This window comes from Taudactylus pleione, unplaced genomic scaffold (genome assembly GCF_031769625.1).
Source record: "Taudactylus pleione unplaced genomic scaffold, aTauple2 ptg000302l, whole genome shotgun sequence".
Taxonomy (NCBI): domain Eukaryota; kingdom Metazoa; phylum Chordata; class Amphibia; order Anura; family Myobatrachidae; genus Taudactylus; species Taudactylus pleione.
Genome location: NW_028284703.1, coordinates 6,029,119 through 6,049,514, shown reverse-complemented (window position 1 = coordinate 6,049,514; position 20,396 = coordinate 6,029,119).

Here is a 20,396-nt window from a genome sequence, read left to right as displayed (position 1 = left end):
CCTTCCCCCCTGGCAGCTAACAGCTAAGGGCACACCGGACTTACTTCGTCCATGCTGGCATCATTCTTGATTCCGGTGTCGGGATTAAAAAAGGCGTCAGTATTTCGACACCTATCTTAAGTCCCTTGTTGGGCTTCCCCTGTCTGGATTTAGACTGGCAGCATCTCGGCCGCCAGTCTCATAACTACAGTACATCCCATTCCAATATCGCATTGCAAATCCTGGCAAATTTATACCATCACATCTGAGATGTAGATGTGATAAATAGGGCCCTAAACCTCTTGTGATCATTATTGATAATGTTAGGTATAGACTTCCAAAATGTCTGCTCCCCATTGTACAACCATAAAGCACATGGCATTTCTTATCCAGTGAATGGAATGGAACTTCATTTTAGCCATCACAGCTGGATCACGACCTACTGTATGTCTTCTACTATTCAACTGACCGGAATCAATTATAAGGAATCATTAAGTCTTCAGTGCTGTTTTGGAACCTTGTGGCTGAAGCTATGGAAGCAATTTCAAGTTTTAAAGGATGTACAGTAATTGTTTTTTTTTGTAGTATATTTTTATTGAAAGATTTTCAGTTAACATAAAATACATTTAGACATATACAAATGTATAGAGAAAAAGTGTAGTCCTCTGTATATAACAATACATATATATGAAGCAAAAAGTGCAATCACAGAGCTTAGTGAGCAGCAATTCTATTAAATTTACTTCAGTCAAGTTCTACAAGAGGACTATATATTAGCTAGTTAGACGGGAGAAAAAGGTTAAAAAAAAGAAGAAAATAAAAAAGACAAGACAGAATGAGGGGGTAAAACAAAAGGGAAAGTGGGACATGGGAGAGAACAAATATGCACTTATATCATGGATACAGTTGTGGATAATTTGGTCATACATATAACATAGGCAGTGAGCATTACATCATGACAGTAACCTAAAGATCACAGCAAGAGAAGAAATCAAGTCAGTACCAATAAAGAAGTCTATAAAAAGATGAAAAGTTACATCTCCATCAATAATCGTCTGTGTCGGAACCAGTCAGCAGAATGGAATAATTTAAAGATGTGGTCTTGTGTCTGGGGAGGTAAAGTGTCTATATAAAAACAGTCAGGTGCATAAATATTGGGACATTGACAGAATTTTCATATTTTGGCCTCTATTCACCACCACAATGGCTTTGAAATGAGACAAACAAGATGTGCTTTAACTGCAGACTTTCAGATTTAATTTGAGGGTAATTACATCCAAATCAGGTGAACGGTGTAGGAATTACAACAGTTTCTATATGTGCCTCCCACTTTGTAAGGGGCCAAAAGTAATGGGACAAACTAAACAATCCTAAATCTAACTTTCACTTTTTAATACTTTGTTGCAAATCCTTTGCAGGCAATTACAGCCTGAAGTCTGGAATGCATAGACATCACCAGACGCTGGGTTTCATCCCTGGTGATGCTCTGCCAGGCCTCTACTGGAAATGTCTTCAGTTCCTGCTTGTTCTTGGGGCATTTTCCCTTCAGTTTTGTCTTCATCAAGTGAAATGCATGCTCAATCGGATTCAGGTCAGGGGATTGACTTGGCCATAGCATAACATTCCACTTTTTAGCCTTAAAAAACTCTTTGGTTACTTTTGCAGTATGCTTCGGGTCATTGTCCATCTGCACTGGGAAGCGCCGTCCAATGAGTTCTGAAGCATTTGACTGAATATGAGCATATAATATTGCCCGAAACACTTCAGAATTCATTCTGCTGCTTTTGTCAGCAGTCACATCATCAATAAATACAAGGGAACCAGTTCCATTGGCAACCATACATGCCCATGCCATGACACAACCACCACCATGCTTTACTGATGAGGTGGTATGTTTTGGATCATGAGCAGTTCCTTTCCTTCTCCATACTCTTCTCTTCCCATCACTCTGGTACAAGTTGATCTTTATCTCATCTGTCCAAAGGATGTTGTTCCAGAACTGTAATGGCTTTTTTAGATGTTGTTTGGCAAACTCTAATCTGGTCTTCCTATTTTTGTGGCTCACCAATGGTTTACATCTTGTGGTGAACCCTCTATATTCACTCTTGTGAAGTTTTCTCTTGATTGTTGACTTTGACACATATATACCTACCTCCTGGAGAGTGTTCTTGATTTGGCCAACTGTTGTGAAGGGGTTTTTCTTCACCAGGGAAATAATTCTTCTGTCATCCACCACAGTTGTTTTCCGTGGTCTTCCGGGTCTTTTGGTGTTGCTGAGCTCTCCGGTGCATTCTTTCTTTTTAAGAATGTTCCAAACAGTTGATTTGGCCACACCTAATGTTTTTGCTATCTCTCTGATGGGTTTGTTTTGATTTTTCAGCCTGATGATGGCTTACTTCACTGATAGTGACAGCTCTTTGGATCTCATATTAAGAGTCGACAGCAACTGATTCCAAATGCAAATGTCACACCTAGAATCAACTCTAGACCTTTTACCTGCTTAATTGATAATGAAATAATGAGGGAATAGCCCACACCTGTCCATGAAATAGCTTTTGATTTGATAGTCCCATTACTTTTGGCCCCTTAAAAAGTGCTAGGCACATATATAAACTGTTGTAATTCCTACACCGTTCACCTGATTTGGATGTAATTACCCTCAAATTAAAATTAAATCTGAAAGTCTGCAGTTAAAGCACATCTTGTTTGTTTCATTTCAAAGCCATTGTGGTGGTGAATAGAGGCCAAAATATGAAAATTATGTCAATGTCCCAATATGTATGCACCTGACTATATATATATATATATATATATATATATATATATATATGTGTACCCAATTTATTATAGAATTTGATTACTCCATATTCGACATCTGGAACAGCAGACCGCCTGTCAAAGTAGAGGATCTGGAGAATTTTTTGCTGGACTTCGGTAAGGGAGGGGGATGAAAAAAGTGTCCTATGTTCTTTATTATGATGTAATTGACCTTTAATTTCCTACTTATTACCATTAGGTCAATTGACCATTAAAGGAGAAGTTCACTGTTTTGTTTTTTTAGTAAATCTCTCTATTCCATCAATGAAAGATTTACCTGTTATGGGATATACAGTACAGTACACCCATGTGACAACCTCAGTGACTATTGTCTTAGGAAAGCTTAATGGATGTGTATGCATGGCTTGGTAAATACACCTTTCTGACTATAGACTTACACTGAATAACAAATCTATTTATATTTTTATTTTTACTATTTGCTATTACGTACATTTCTATGTATACACATAAAAGGCCACCAACCGCCATTTTATTGGGCTTAGCAAATATTGCACTGATAAATATAAACAATCAGAGGCTTATATCTTGGAGAATACACTTTTTTACCGTTAAGAGATGACTTTGCGCTTTGTGATGGGTGTATTTGGGCTAAATAAAAGTCCTAAAACTTTAGTACATTACCTGCTAAGTGCAAAGGTGATGGAAGTGGTATAAATAAAGAAAAACGTGTTTCCAGCTGTATAGAGGGTGCTTTCACCCAGAAGGGACCATGCAATAGCTGGAAGATTTTGGGGTCTATTTACTAAGCAGTGTTAGTAGACAGAGTGAAAAGTGATAAGAAAGTGATAAGGTGCCAGCCAAACAGCTCCCAACTGTCATTTTTCAAACACAGCCTGTGAGATGGCAGTTGGGAGCTGATTGACTGGCACCTTATCACTTTCTTATCACTTTTCACTATGTTTCCTAACACTGCTTAGTAAATAGCAAGTACTAAAGAGGATATTTCTCACTGATAAAAGGGACCTTTAGTCTTGGGGATATATTTACTAAGGTACAGGTTTTTAGAAGAGGAGATGTTGCACATAGCAACCAATCAGATTGTAGCTATTATCTTTTTGAAGTCGCTAGATAAATGTTAAGTAGAATGTGATTGGTTGCAATGGGCAACATCTCCACTTCTAAAAACCCGCACTTTTGTAGTGGATGAATCTTCATCACATTGGCCACTCATGGGATGTTGATCTACAAAAGCAGGAATGTTACAGGTTGCCTCTTTCTGATAGAGCTCGTTGTAGTGTATGTTTTTCCCCATAAATTAAACAAATTCTTAAAATATGACAGGTGTGAAATGTCAGGTGTACACTCTGTTGTTGATTTCAAAGTTCACTGTGCCTGAGTTGTATTGCTAAGACTAATTAAAACCACACTAACGAGAATACGAACATTTGTTTTAAAAGCATTCTACAGCAGAGCCAGAATGATTCAGTATTTCCTGTAATAGTTGTGCTCACCAGGCACAAAGCTCCTTTGTCATGTAAAATGTGTTATAGTCTTCCCCAAGAGATCAGCCTAATTTATAGACCTTTCAGTGTCATATGATCAATAAAGGAGGAGGAATTCCTTAGCAGCACATTAGATAGCAATTCTCAGCACTGTTTTAGGATTCTAAAGTTTATCGTGCCAAGACTGGAAGAGACTTACAGAACACATTGCAAATAAAAGAAACAGTTTCTATGTGGCTCAGTGAAATGCAGTAAAAGGAAAAGAAAATGGGTACATGTAGGCACTTAATTAATACTGTCTAATGCACTAATCCCACTTTTTAAGCCAGGTTGGAACAAAAAAACAAAAACAAAATAAATGGTAAATCTGTGCTGGTGTATATATAATTAAGAAGCATTTATTTATAACAAATCAGGAAAAAAAACCAACATGTACTGTATATAAAATATTTATTTGCTAGTACAGCAATATAAGCGACATGACCACAATTGTACAAAAAAATATACAAATACCACAATAAACATGAGAAAAAAAGGTCAAACCAGGATGAAGAAAAAGTTATTGTTAAGCCGGGTATCCACTACCTGATTACACAGATTGATTGCATGATTACGACATCGTAATAGGGCAATCGTTCAGTAATGGGAAACACATCGGGCACACATCGGGGATGCAAATGTCAGAAATGACCAGCGATGCACACTCCCACTGGTTGTTTCTAACATCAATCATCGTCCGAACATGCTGGTCAATCTGCCGATAATGACAGATTGACCATGTTCAGGGATGATTGATGGTGCCTACACTGAACTAGGGATGAGCGGGTTTGGCTCTCAGAGAACCGAACCCACCCGAATTTCGGAAAGATGGGGCGATCCGAGCAAAGCTCGTACCTCCCTGCCTGCCCTGGATCCCTGTCCCAAGGCAAAACCTCGTGACCTGCTGTTGGATCTCGAGGATTCGCCTCGAGCAGCCATTTTTGTAAATTCCCTTTGCCTTCAATGGGCAAAGTGCTGATTGGCTGAAGGAGCCATCTGTCACAGCTCTCAGCCAATCAGCGTTAAGCCCATTGAATGCAGGGAAAAAAACAACTAAAAGAAGATGGCACTGGTTCCTGCGGCCAGCACCCCCGCTGTCGACACACCTGCTGCTGGCACTCCCCGCTCCCAGCACCTTCTGCTGCTGACACACCAGCTGTCAGCACCCCCACTGCTGACACCACCAGCAGCCCCAATGCTGACACCACTGGCTACCCCATGCTGCTGACATTGCCGGCACCCTGCATTGAGAACACCCCTGCACTGCACCCCCGCTCTGCCAACAGCACCGGTCCCCTGCACTGAGTACCCTGCCAGAACTCCCACACTGCCATTTCATGTACTGAGGACACCGTCAGCAACCCTACACTGCCGACACAGCCAGCAAACCTGCACTAAAGACACTGCTGGCACTGCCGACATCGCCTGTATCCTTCACTGAGGACACTGCCAGCACCACAGCACTGCCATTCCATGTACTGAGGACACCGTCAGCAACTCCGCTCTGACCACACTGCTGTCACAGTAAGTGCACTATTGGTTTATCCGAATCCACACTGTATAACAAACTGTATCCGTGTTGGAAACTGGAAGCTGAACTGACACATGTTAGTGCCACCCACTGTGGCCCGTATTCAATTACTGGCGAAAACCCATTATCAGCGATAATTTATCACCGATGACGTAATATTTGCCTATTGTAAATATCCCCGTATTCAATTATAAAGACTTTTCGCTGGTGCGAAAAGGCTTTGTAAAAAAATGGGGATAAGTTTTTGCCAGCCTTCAGCTGGCGAAAAAAAAATGCAGAATTGGGGTTTAGGGGTGCAGGTTTAAAAAAAATAGCTTGCACCCCTGGGAATGTCCCCTAAAAACAATGTATGTCAAAAAAAGTTAAAAAACCAAACAGGGACACCCAAAAAAATGAACTTGAATTTTGGGGTAAAAAAAAATGGGGGACCAAATCCTAAAGTAGGGAAATAGATTCCAGAGGGGTTCCAAAGTATGCAGCAGGTGTTTTCTTCATTGCGGGTAGTAGCGGCAGGTGCATTTTTGAAGAATTTTTAAAAATCATTTTAGGGACTTAAAAATATGCTTGCACCCATTTTCATGTACCCCAAAATTGATGGGCTTAGTTATTTTTTATTTTTTTTAAATCCTAAATGCTATTCTTCATCACTTTTTCACAGGCGCATTTATGCACATGCCGCGGCTGTTTAAGAACCCAACTTCCCTTCAGCAGGTAAAAATGGTGGTACCCATAGTGATCCCTCATGTCTGGACATCTTTAGGGGGGCCAACAATGATTTCCCGTAAATTGACAGATTTTTTCCACGCTTCAAGTTTTGCTGGGTTCCGTTTTCGAGTCCATAGGAATTGAATATGGGGATAATCGGGCACGCGCAAGATACTTTTCCACCTGGAAAACAGGCGAAGGAGGCGAAAAGTCCAAATTGAATAAGGGCCTTACTGTGTCGCTTAGCTTAGTCAGCCAGCTAGCTGGATGCAACCTAACGGCCTTAACTAGATGAAAACAATAATATTGTGAGGTGGTCAAAATTGATTGGAAATGACTGGAAAATAAATGTTATTGAGGTAAATAATACTGTACAAAACAGGCCCATTTTATGTGATTTTAGCTGTTTTTATGATATTTTAAGAAAAAATCCAGATCCAAAACCAAAACCGAAAAACAAAACACAAAGGGAAAAAAAATCCCAAACCAGGGATATCCAGATCCAAAATCAAAACACGAGAGTCGGCGCACATCTCTACACTGAACAATCAATCATTCAATGTAGGTACTGCACCCCTAGGGAAACGACAGTATGATTACGATGTCATAATTGTACCGTCGTGCCGGCATCTACTATTGGATACGCAGCATTAGAGATCCACACTTAGAAATGTAACAGACTTCAATATAGCCACTTTGGCAAGTTTTCTGTGCCAATTAAGTGTCAGTAAATGTAACTTGTGGATATATTTGAATATATTGGTGTAACGGCCATATTAGAAGCTATTTCATGATATAAAGCAGATCATTTAGCATGTGTAATTACCTCCGGTGGATTTGTTGAAATTAGACCCAATAGTTTAATACTGACGGCACTTGTCTTGATGTCTGGGACCTCTGTGAGTTGTGGATGTCCTCACAAATCGCACTTGTCCCCGGCGTGCATAGTTAGCAGCGGCACCAGACCATATCTCTGTGTGAGCCCGCTTGTAGTGCCGGGTGGGCAGGTAATTAGCCTCCGTGATTTCCCAATAGCCGTCTACATGGTGCACGCTGATATGCAAAGGTCTGGTCAGTTGTGCCCAGGTATTGTACGGCCCTCTGTAGTGACCTGCTTTAATGTCCAAAGGGTGGATATATTCAGGCATAAGATGTCAGGGTATGTGAACACCGGAGGAATAACCAGAGGTGTGGAGCAACTACGCGGTTATGTCACTCCTATGACCTGTGATTGCAATCAACTTGAAAGAGATCATGCTCCTCATGATTCTCTGCAGCTGCTCATATTTAGGGGGTGATTCAGCCTAAGACAGAAATGCTATCACATGCACTATTATGGTAATGTAGCAGGAGGCATCATGCCTCCTGCATGTATTACTGATCTGATCTATGTCTATGGATGCATCATTGGATCATCTGCGGGAGCCTTGGCCAGCTGAGTGACCATGAGGTCACTCTAACTGACCGATGTAGATGCACAAAAAAGGCCAGGAAATCTCCTTCAGCCAACAGAGATCCTGGTCTTTTCCCTCCCCCCCCAATGGTGGTGACACACCTCCGTTTGGGGAAAAAGAGGCCATCTCCACCCCCTCCCTGCCCTGAAACAGCAGCAGAGTGTCAATCACAGACTGTCTGCTGCCACTCTGCATGCAGGATTGCAAACCCATACTGCACATGTGAATTTTGGACTGTACTGCAGCCCCACCTCTGGAGCCACCACTGTTAACAAACACTGAGTGAGCTGAACTAACTCGTCAAGGCGAAGCTTCAGTTGTAATATCCATGATGTATTGTACATGATGTCAGTACACATTAAATCTCCCACTTATTTACCAGCCATAAACTGTGTTTTGGTTCATGAATATGGAACAAGCACTGAGTGAGAAAAACCACTGGCATCACAAGGGGGTGCGGGCTGCACTGGGTGACACCATCCGAGGGAGTGATACCAAAATAGCAGAGCTGCTCTGCTATTTTGGTGTCACCCCTTCGGATGGTGTCCCCGAGCAGCTGCAGCCACACTCATGAGATGCAAGGGAGAGGCTGTTGGCTGTCCAGTAGCTGCTGCTGTGCTGAGCTGGGAGGATTACTCAGCAGAGCAGCACAGCTGCCCCTAGCCTCCCCCCTGCCCATAGATTGCAGAGGATGGGGGGCATGACCAAGAGTGCGAAATATAAGTGGGCGTGGCTTCACGGGACAAAGCCAAGCCCCCTTTCTCCGGGGCACGAGGCCATGGACCCCGGACCAACCACCGCACCGGGTGTATTTAAGGTAAGTGATGCCAGTGAGAAAAACTACTGTAAATGTTCAAGTATTAGTAGCAAATGTTCAACATGTAGCGTCATGCAAGTTAATGGTAAGGGTTAGGATATATAGTGTAAAGAAGACATAGAGATTCTGAAAGCGTATAACAATGCTTTCAATTTGTATTAGAAAAATAGGGAATATGGGGTGCACTGGAGACAATCTACCCAGTATGCCCCCACTCAGCAGCAATGATCTAGGCTGTCTGCCCCCCTAGGGCACTAAGGTACTGACTGCTCTAATGATTTATGAATTTATGTTATTTAGGTATATAGAAATGCTAACTATATATATATATATATATATATATATATATATATATATAATCCATCTACAGATGGAGACAGTGCTACTGCACAGACACCATTTTGGTACCTCATTTACCAGGATGGGTCATCAAAGACACCATATTGGTACCTCATTTACCAGGATGGATCCGAACCTAATACTGCCCATGCACAATCCTATATTGTTTACTGTGTTAGAGCACAGAATGGGAGATGCAAATCTTCTACTTAGTAGCTCAGTGAGACATGCAATATACTGCCTTACACATCCCACCAGGAGGTCCGGTTCTAACTAGACCACTACCCGCATACACTTTTCCAGCTGGTGAGATGTATGGCTCTTCTCAAGCTCCAGTCCATAACTAGTGTGGATACCTGTGAGTATGGCTGTACTGCTAGTGCTATCAATAAACCACCCCACTGGTTTATTGATAGCACTTGTTCTCTTTGTTTTCTCGTGGCATCTGCTGGTGTTTACACTAACTCTACTATTCCACCACCACCTGTGCACACATATTCCAATAGGTTATGGGCATATGCACACAAGTTATAAGTACAAAGGTCCCAAGCTACTAGAGTGCATAATAACAGCACACTGACATCATCTTAGGCACATGCAAAGCAGAGACTGCTATCAGAACACATAGTGAAGATAGCTCAGAGTGTTTCCAATGCAGTGGGCCAGCAGAGAAGGTGACTAGAGTACAGAAGCTGCTTAATTATGTATGTGAGAAGCATGCACACAGGAGCTACCCATAATGGGGTTTGTCAAGCTAAAAGGTGCAGAACATTTTGCTACATGAAAGGTTGCTATAGAAATGCAAATAAAGCATGAGAGGTTGTGGAAGTTCATGGTTATGACTGACTTAAGTGTAGAGTAACATGTGTACTCTATCATACATGGGAAGATGTCAGCAAAGGATGTGAAAAATTCAAGTTTATGTGCTTTATGTCACAACATAGGTCACAAAGCTTTTGAGAAAAAGCAAAATAATGTAAATCCTATGCAAAACAATAAATGCAACAGCAGATTTGAATTAGCCCTAATTGTCTCAGATAGCTGAAGGAAATATAGTTGGTGTATCGATTCAGGCGCAACAAGGTATTTCAGCAGCAATACGGAGTGGTTCACCACATTAACCAAATGTGATCCTATCCAACCAAGGTATTTGAGAATCACATGTTTACAGCTATAGAACAAAAATCACATAAATTAAAAATTTGCTTTATATACAGTACCATAGATGTGAGAATATCTTATAACCATCAGTGTCCTAGAACAAAGAGGCCACATAGTTAATTTTGTTAACAGAAAGTGCATTGTGTGGAACAGAAATGGGGCTGTGATAATTACTGGTACCCGCTGTCAGCAAATGTATATCCTTGGTACACAGCACTGGTATGCGATGATGACAACTGAGTTACAGTCATTGGAACTCATCACTTTGGATATGGCAGTCCAATAATAACTGAACTGGATGGTCACTGGATTGTCAGAATGACAAAGGGAAACCCATATGTGATAGCAGTATAATAAGTAAACAAAGCCGTCAGCCATTTCCCAAGACAGCAAGCAGAGCTGCAGAACCACTTGGGTTAGTACATACAGATGTGTGTAGAAGCAAATCAATAATAAATGAGTAAGTTCATACAGATACTTCATGATGTTACTAACTGACTTCACGAGAATGACAGACATATGCTTCATTAGAGAGAAGTCTGAAGTATTGAAGAAGATTTCAGACTACAAGAAACTTGTAGAGAATCTAGCCAGTCACAAACAGAAAACCCCTAGATTTGTCAATGCTGGGTAACATCTAAACAGATGGGTGGAATTATTCTTTAAGAAATATGGAATTGAGCATCAATGACCATTGCCTATACAAAACAGTGGAAGTGAGTCAGCAAACCGCACACTAGTAGAGAGAGCAAAATTTATGCTGGAGGATGCAGGCCTAGATAAGCAGTTTTGGGTGTAAGTCATGTCCACAGCAGTTTACCTGAAAAAACATACTCCCACAATTGCCCTAAAGGATAAAACAGCTATTAAAGTATGGTCAAAGAGAAACCCAAGTGTAAAACATCTCAGAACTTATGGACATACTGTCTAAGTACACATACCAAAGGAAAGAAGGCACAAGCTGGATTCAAAGTCCATAAAGTGCATCATACTTAGCTACTGCCATGAAAGTAAATGCTACAGTTTATGGAATCCAAATATCAGAAAGCTTGTCAAGTCCAAAGATATCATGTTCAAAGAAGCAACACAAATTACAGAAAAGCTGGAAATTGAAACCCAGAACCAAATACAGTATTATTATTATTATTATTATTATTATTATTATTGTTATTTATTTATATGGTGCCACAAGTGTTACAAAGTACATAAACAAATAAGTAACCAGTGACTTACAATACAATACAGAGCAGGACATGGACATGTATAATAAACATTGCTATATTATCGACCTTTATGCCCACATAAGCAGCCAAGTGTTAGTTGCCCTAGTGGAGAGTAAGAGATAAATGAAATTACAGTAGGGAGAAGCACAAGAGGGTAGAGGGCCCTGCTCAAAAGATCTTACATTCTTTAAGGGAGGGGCAGACAAATAGGAGTGACACAGATGGGGTAGGCGGGGAGGAAGGAAGATGTAGCATCAAGTTAGGATGAGACCTAGAAGGCTTTAATGAAGTAGTGGGTCTTAAGAGCTCATTTGAAAGATTGTAGAGAGGTGCAGAGTCTGATGGGGAGATGGAGGGAGTTCCAAAGGTGGGGAGCAGCATGGGCAAATCTTGGAGGTGGGAGTGGGAGGAAGTAATCAAATGGCATGAAAGGTGGCATGTATTAAGTGAACGAAGAGGGCAGACAGAAGAGTGAAGGGAGATGAGATCAGAGACGTAAATGGGAGAGGAATGGGTGAGGGCTTTGTAAGTGAGTGTGAGAACCTTGAATTGGGTTCTGAAAGGGAAGTGGAGCCAGTGGAGGGCTTGCAAGAGAGGGGAGGCAGATGTAGAGCATTTGGAGAGGAAGATGAGCCAAGCAGCAGCATTGAGCATAGACTGGAGAGAAGAGAGATGGGATTTGGGGAGGCCAGATAGGAGAATGTTACAGTAGTCCAATCTGGAGATGACCAGTGAATGTATGAGGGTTTTGGTGGCATCCTGGGTGATAAAGGGTTTGATCTTGGAAATATTCTTGAGATGGAAACAACAGGACTGCGAGAGGTTGTGAATTTGTGGTTTGAAGGAGAGGGAAGAGTCCAGGATGACTCCAAGACAATGCACTTTGGGACTAGATGAGATAGTTATGCCATCTGTTGATAAAGAAATAGTGGGACACAATGTTATGTGGGAGGGTGGGAAGACGATCAGCTCAGTCTTAGACATAGTACATTTTAGAAATCGCTGGGACATCCAGGAAGAGATAGCATATGTCACTGGATATACCAACAGTTGGATATATCTCAGAACATTATGCTACTGTACTAGTGTGGACATTCAGCCACAGAAAGGGTCTTCTGCAAGATCAAATATTGGGAAACCACTTAAAGATATGATTAGGAATTCACAAATATTGCATTCAGTGAACCTCAAGACATGAAGAAACCAAAGTCAGGGTCTAACTGGTGTGAGTGGAAATCTAAGATAGGAAAAGAGACTTCGCTAGATTCAAAAATCACAAGTGTGGAAGACATCACAAATCATGAGAGTAACAACAGTCCTGATTTAATAAATACAGAGACTGAGGATATGGTCCATGTTGCCAATGAGTGGAGTTTTTATATGTCTACCAATGAATATGGACTAAAGTAACTTGATATGTTGATGTTTTCTAATTTCACTAGCCCTGTATTTTTTCTAGGTTGCTACAAATAAGTTTTCAGTAAAGGTTTGTGTAACATGTAGAAGCTTGTAGAAAGGGGTGGTGTTGAAGGTGGAGAGCAATACTGTGCAGACTTCATATTCGAACCTCCAGGGAGGCTTCACTCCCTTACCAAGATGGCCACCAAACCTAGTACTGTGCATGTGCAGTGCCATGTTGTTTACTGTGTTAGAGCATTACAGTGAGAGAGTGTTCTACTTAGCTCTGTGAGACCTGCAATATACTGCCCAACAAAAGTCTGGTTCTAGCTGCACCACTACCCGCATACACTCACTGGCTGGTGAGCTGTACGACACCTCACTCCACACCAAAACTAGCTTATGTGGTGGTTTGCATGAGCTGCATTTGCATGAACCTGACCTAGCCTGAGGGGATCTTGGTTGTGCCATCATGAGGAAGCATGCTTATGCCTCCCCTACACTCCTGGGTACCTAGACAGGCCCATTATGAGTATTTTGTACAGTATCTGCCTCTCCTTTCTGTGCCACTGCATGGGAATTGCCATCTCACCCTTGTTCTGCCTGTCCAGTTGTAATGTTTCATACAGTACTTGTAAAATTCATGCAAGTCTGCATAACCACATACTTTATATTAGGGATGAGCGGGTTCGGTTCCCTGAGAACCGAACCCACCCGAACTTCGGGGATCCGGGGCGATCCTAGCCCAAGCTCGGATCTCCCTGTCTGCCCCGGATCCCTCTCCCGAGGCAAAACCTCGAGATCTGCTGTCGGATCTCGAGGTTTTGCCTCGAGCGGCCATTTTTAAAAAAATGCCTTTGCCTTTAATGGGCAAAGTGCTGATTGGCTGACAGAGCCGTCTGTCACGGCTCTCAGCCAATCAGCATTATGGTGCTCATTTGCATGTAGCACGGACTCGTGAGATCCGTGCTACATGCATCTGTGTGATTGACAGTGACACAGAGCACAGATGGGTCAGTGAGACCCGTCTGTGCTGCTGTGTATTTCAATGACACAGATGCACGCACGGACCAGGAGATCCGTGCTACTTGCATCTGTGTCATTGACACAGAGCACTAACGGGTCCGTGAGACCCGTCTGTGCTGCTGTGGTAAAAAAAAAAAAACCTGTGTAAAAAGAGAAAAAAATGGCGTGCCCCCCCCAAAAAAAAGAGCAACCAGCCCCGGGCATTAGTGACCCAGTGCTGGGTGTGCTTAAATACAGGGGACAAACGACATAGGGGTCCCCTGTACTTAAACACAACCGGCACTGGGCTAGTCAGAACCAGAGCTGGTTGCCAAAATACGGGGGACAAACGACGTAGGGGTCCCCCGTATTCTGCGCAACCAGCTCTGGGCTCTGATCCGGTCCTGGTTCTGGAAATACAGGGGAAAAAAATGAGTAGGGTTCCCCTGTATGTTCCAGAACCAGCACTGGACTTTTTCTAGCGGGGGGCTGATGCCACAGCCAGGGGAGCCCTTTCACCGGGCCCCCCAGCCGCAGCATCAGCCCTGACCGCTAGTCAGCCCAGGCCGGGGATCCCTGGAGAGCTGGGGACCCCCCCAATAAAGGGGTCACCCTCTCCAGGGCTCCCCAGGCCCATGCTGATAGCCCGGGGCTATCCCCGCCACCCCTGGTGGCGGTGGGTGGCGGGTTGATTGTGTGGTGTGGTGTAAATAAAGAATATCAAACATTGTCTTTACAAGTAGAACTGCAAGTCCCAGCAAGCCTGCCCCGCATGCTGGTACTTGGAGAACCACAAGTACCAGCATGCAGGGCATTAAGGGCCCACTAGTACCTGTAGTTCACCTGTAAAAAAATGTTTAAAAAAAACACAGGACACACACACCGTGACAGTATAAGTTTATTAAACATACATACACACACACACACACACATGTACACATACTCACCTATGTAACCTGTAGCATCGGTCCACTTGTCCGGTAAAGTATCCATAGGGGACCTGTGAAAAAAAACATACTCACCATCTCCTATGCGAGGTTCTGTCCTCTTCGTTCCAAAGTAGGCATCCCCGGACTTGGCAAAAAAAAAAAAAACGAAAACGCGATCCACGAACTTAGTACCGTTCTATAGAACGGTACTTCCCGAATGAGAGCTTAGCGGCGGGGTATCACCATGGAAACCCCGCTGCTAAGCGTTCATTGGCTGAGAGAGGCCATCTCCCGTCTCTCTCAGCCAATGAACGGCTCCCTCCATTGTAGTCAATGCTGGGAGCCGCAAGGTTATTAAAGTTTACCCTGCGGTTCCCACCATTGACTACAATGGAGGGAGCCGTTCATTGGCTGAGAGACGGGAGATGACCTCTCTCAGCCAATGAACGCTTAGCAGCGGGGTTTCCATGGTGATACCCCGCCGCTAAGCTCTCATTCGGGAAGTACCGTTCTATAGAACGGTACTAAGTTCGTGGATCGCGTTTTCGTTTTTTTTTTTGCCAAGTCCGGGGATGCCTACTTTGGAACGAAGAGGACAGAACCTCGCATAGGAGATGGTGAGTATGTTTTTTTTCACAGGTCCCCTAGGGATACTTTACCGGACAAGTGGACCGATGCTACAGGTTACATAGGTGAGTATGTGTACATGTGTGTGTGTGTATGTATGTTTAATAAACTTATACTGTCACGGTGTGTGTGTCCTGTGTTTTTTTAAACATTTTTTTTACGGTGAACTACAGGTACTAGTGGGCCCTTAATGCCCTGCATGCTGGTACTTGTGGTTCTCCAAGTACCAGCATGCGGGGAAGGCTAGCTGGGACTTGCAGTTCTACTTGTAAAGACAATGTTTGATATTCTTTATTTACACCACACCACACAATCAACCCGCCACCCACCACCACCAGGGGTGGCGGGGATAGCCCCGGGCTATCAGCCTGGGCCTGGGGTGCCCTGGAGAGGGTGACCCCTTTATTGGGGGGGTCCCCAGCTCTCCAGGGATCCCCGGCCTGGGCTGACTAGCGGTCAGGGTTGATGCTGCGGCTGGGGGGCCCGGTGAAAGGGCTCCCCTGGCTGTGGCATCAGCCCCCCGCTAGAAAAAGTCCAGTGCTGGTTCTGGAACATACAGGGGAACCCTACTCATTTTTTGTCCCCTATATTTCCAGAACCAGGACCGGATCAGAGCCCAGAGCTGGTTGCGCAGAATACAGGGGACCCCTACGTCGTTTGTCCCCCGTATTTTGGCAACCAGCGCTGGTTCTGACTAGCCCGGTGCTGGTTGTGCTTAAGTACAGGGGACCCCTACGTCGTTTGTCCCCTGTATTTAAGCACACCCAGCACTGGGTTACTAATGCCCGGGGCTGGTTGCTCTTTTTTGGGGGGGTGCACGCCATTTTTTTCTTTTTTTACACAGGTTTTTTTTTTTTTTTTTTACCACAGCAGCACAGACGGGTCTCACGGACCTGTCATTGCTCTGTGCCAATCACACAGATGCATGTAGCACGGATCTCCCGGGTTCATGCTACATGCAAATGGGCACCATAACGCTGATTGGCTTCCTGTCTGCCACTGCAGTGCCACTCCTAGATGGGCCACGTGTTTGTGCCGCCCCCTTGTGTCGCTTAGCATAGTCATCCAGCTTCCTCGGTACAACCTTTTGGCCTAAAAACAATATTGTGAGGTGTGAGGTGTTCAGAATAGAGTGGAAATGAGTGGAAATTAATGTTATTGGGGTTATTAATAGCGTAGGAACAAAAAAAGGCCCATTTATGTGATTTTAGCGTTTTTTTTTATTTTTTAAGAAAAAATCCAGATCCAAAACACAAAACCCAGAACCCAAAACACGGAAGGGTGGTTTTGGCAAAACCAATCCAGATCCAAAACACGAAGAAAGATCCAGATCCAAAACCAAAACACAAAACACGAAAAGTGTCCGGTGCACACCCCTACTTTATATGTGCATTTTCTTTCTGAGCTTGCATAGTGCGATTTCATGCAAGATATGCTACTCAAACCAAAGTAAGTGTATACCATAAGTGTATAGTGAGTGTATCTACTGAACTTAATTTTGGTATTTTTTAGAAATACACTAACATAAAGCAAAAATTCATCCAACAGGCTGTCATTGTGGCAAGATGAAAATCCAGTGCATTTTTGTTTATGTTAGACTAAGTTGTAATCTTTTAAAATAAATACTTTTCATTGATCTGTTTTTCTCTGGCTGAATATTATGGGATGCCATAAGAAACTGTTCTAAAGGAGGATATTTATAAAGATACCTTGATGTGAGGATACTTCCCTCTAAAAATGTGAGTTGGGTAAGCATATTTACTCTATGAAATACCATTAAAGAAACCTTTATACAGTACATGTTCTTCACCCATTTATTATAATAAGTTTGGTATACCCTTCCTATATAATCATGGTGGAAAACATCAGGTGGATGGTGGAGTTAAAGAAACTTTAATATGCTTAGCTACTCATTTAATTTAGTCAGTGTTATAAGTCATCTATTGATCTATCCTTCCTTATTGTGGGAGAAGTTTTCCTCTGTACACCTTCTTCAAGTGTGTAACACAGCGTGGGTAGAATCTTTATCATAGTAACTAAGAAAACAAAGACTACAAATCAATATTCTGTACATAAAGGAAAAGAACATAAAGCAACAACGCACATCCCAAAAGAAGAGGAACATATACATTTATATATATTGCGATATACAGTATAAGGTGGTATTTTGTAGTGTAACGCCTTTGATATGTGTCAACTTTATTTTATGTAATTAAAAACAGAAAACACTACACCCTATTTTTCTTCTGTTTTTCTCCTCCTCTCTGGGGATTGTTTCCCGAAGCGGAGACCCCACACAATTATTTAGATTCATTCACCTATTGGGTGAACACATAAATGACTTAATTAAAAACATTGTTGTTTTAAAAAACAGTAATCACTCTCCTGTATTTGTTTTATTTCTCTTTTAATTTAACAATTGCACCAGAAAACTTTACTGAAGGCTACAATTATTACATTTTACCAACGCTCAATAAGTACAGAATACATTTATTCTCATTCATGCAAATTTCTCCTTTTCAAACTAATAATTTTAAGTACTTTTTGTTTTCAGAAATTAATATTATTGGAGTACCAAAAACAAACTACTGCACATACATATGGCTGTCCCACATTCAAGAGGCCATTTAAATCCATGGCTACTTCTAATCACTTTCTATGTACAAGAGTAAGATGGATTTCATTCAGATTCCTTTGCTTGTGAGCCACCATTGAACACTAAGGTCAGCATGAAACCATGGTGATATGAGAACCAAATCATCTCTCTCATACTGTAGTGCTGTTATTGTTACAGTTAATGACAACAGAAGTCAGGAATAGACACTTATTCAGGGCAGCCTAGTGGGCTGGTCTGTCCCCACCCCTCTGCTGTGGTTATATTTGGTGTATGTCTGGTTGTGCTGTCCAATCAATATAGTAGGATGGGAGTTGTTTGGCCTAAGTAGTAGCTGTATACCTTCTAATTGAGGCCTCTGATTCAAACTTCTTAAAGACATCTGCAGGGAAGTGATGGTGTTTACTTTGCAGCTATAGTTCCAGTCACTTCTCTCTCTCTCTCATACTTTTTATTTTTCTTTCCCTTGTTCTTTATTTTCTCATTTCCATTGTGTGGCCACCACAATGCCCCACCCCTTGTCGCGTGCCTGGATCACCTGATTTCCCCCCTATATTGCCAGCTTTTGCTCTTGTTTCCTCTGCCAACTGTATGCTGGCTCTGGGCCAGGCTGTGGTCTGTGGTTGCTCATAGCATTATTCATTCATAGACTGCCCTATGTCTTGTGTACTGTTCCTGTAACATCTTGCATAATAGCAGGTATAGCACATTGGTCAGTTGCAGTTGCTAGGCTTATTGAGTGCCTGCATTGTTTCTGGTGATTGCATTTCAGGTAGGCTATTCCTTTGATTAGAACGGGTCCATTTGATTTGACATTGCATATTTTGCCCAGTGTCATTGCTTGTACTTATCTAGTGTAGCACCAGGGGGGAAATTGCGTATTGTAGCTGGTGTTTGCAATTGTGTTCCCTGGAGTATGTCATGTGTGTGACTTGGTGGCACCATCTAAGGTTGTTTCTACTCCTAGATTTTGCAATGCTGTGTAGGGTGATGCATTCCTGTTATGTAAAATTGCTGTGGGCTATGGGAGACTGGTTGCATTGGGTTCATTGGTTTCCCCTGGGTACTTGTGGCATCAACCAGAGCTATTGACACATGGATCTGCCAATGTTGTTGGCTGTGAATTACTTGGCATGGTGTTCTGGTGTCGTGTGGCTTTCTTGTTCCCAGGTGTATTCTTCCTTGTTTTGTAACAAATTAGTTGTGTTTTTCAGCTGCATTACCATGCTGGGGCTTTTTCCTTCTGAGTATGTCAATCACTAGTTTCACAGCTACTTCCAAGGCAGTGGTGTTTCTTGGTAAAGACTGTGTAGGTACTAGGTCTTTGGAAATCATACTGCTATTAGCATTATATCCATTTTCTCTAGGCTGATGCCACGCTTCCAGGTAGCACAAGCTACTAGCAGAGACTTGAGGGATTTGTTTACCTGTTTTTTGCATTATACAGGACTATAATTGAAAAATATAAAAGGTATCCAATAGATTTTTCAGGAGTTTTTAATCTCAGGTCAGTTTCAGGTCCCCTTCCTTAACCCCCGACCCCTCATGCTCTCCCTTTCATTGCTATTGTTTTTTTTATGTTCTGGTTGCCTTTATGGTATTATATGTGCATTCTACTAGCTATACATTATAATGTTCAATACTTGTGCTCTTTGTGACTGTGAAACAACCAGGTTTGTTGGTCATTCCTTAATTTACTGGGCATCTAAGTCCCCTCATACCTCAGTTCATTTACAGCTGGCTATTTTCAAGGATTTGGTGTGATTGTTGGCTTTGGCTTCATCTAGATTGGTCTACCATAGTTCTCAGGTGGTTCTGGCATTTCCACTCTATGGGGTCCGGCTATGAATCTGGCTTGTCATATAGTCAACTGCAACATTGCCCATTTTTTATTGGCATGGGGTGGTTTAGTGGTCCCTCACAACCTGATTCATTTTTGTGATGCCTATCTTTTCCTTCCTGATGGTGTACATTTGACTGATAATGGATTGTTCCTGTTTTTGAGTGACATCTTTAGGGTGCTGTCTGAGGATGTGTCTAGTTAGTGTCAGGTGGCAGGGCAGTAGATCATGAGATAGCCTTACTGTGTGGGGAAGTTGTCAGCATATCAACAGATTAGTGGATACATAGATGGTGTGTTCTTCTTCTCAGTGAGCTTGGTGATTCCCTGGTCAAGGGGACAGCGACATCTATGCCGATGGGTCACCAGAAGTTGGCATATTGAGTAGCATTGAACTATTTAGAGTTTTGCACCTTATGCAGGACATTGCCCCTCTTTTATGTATTTAGATAAGC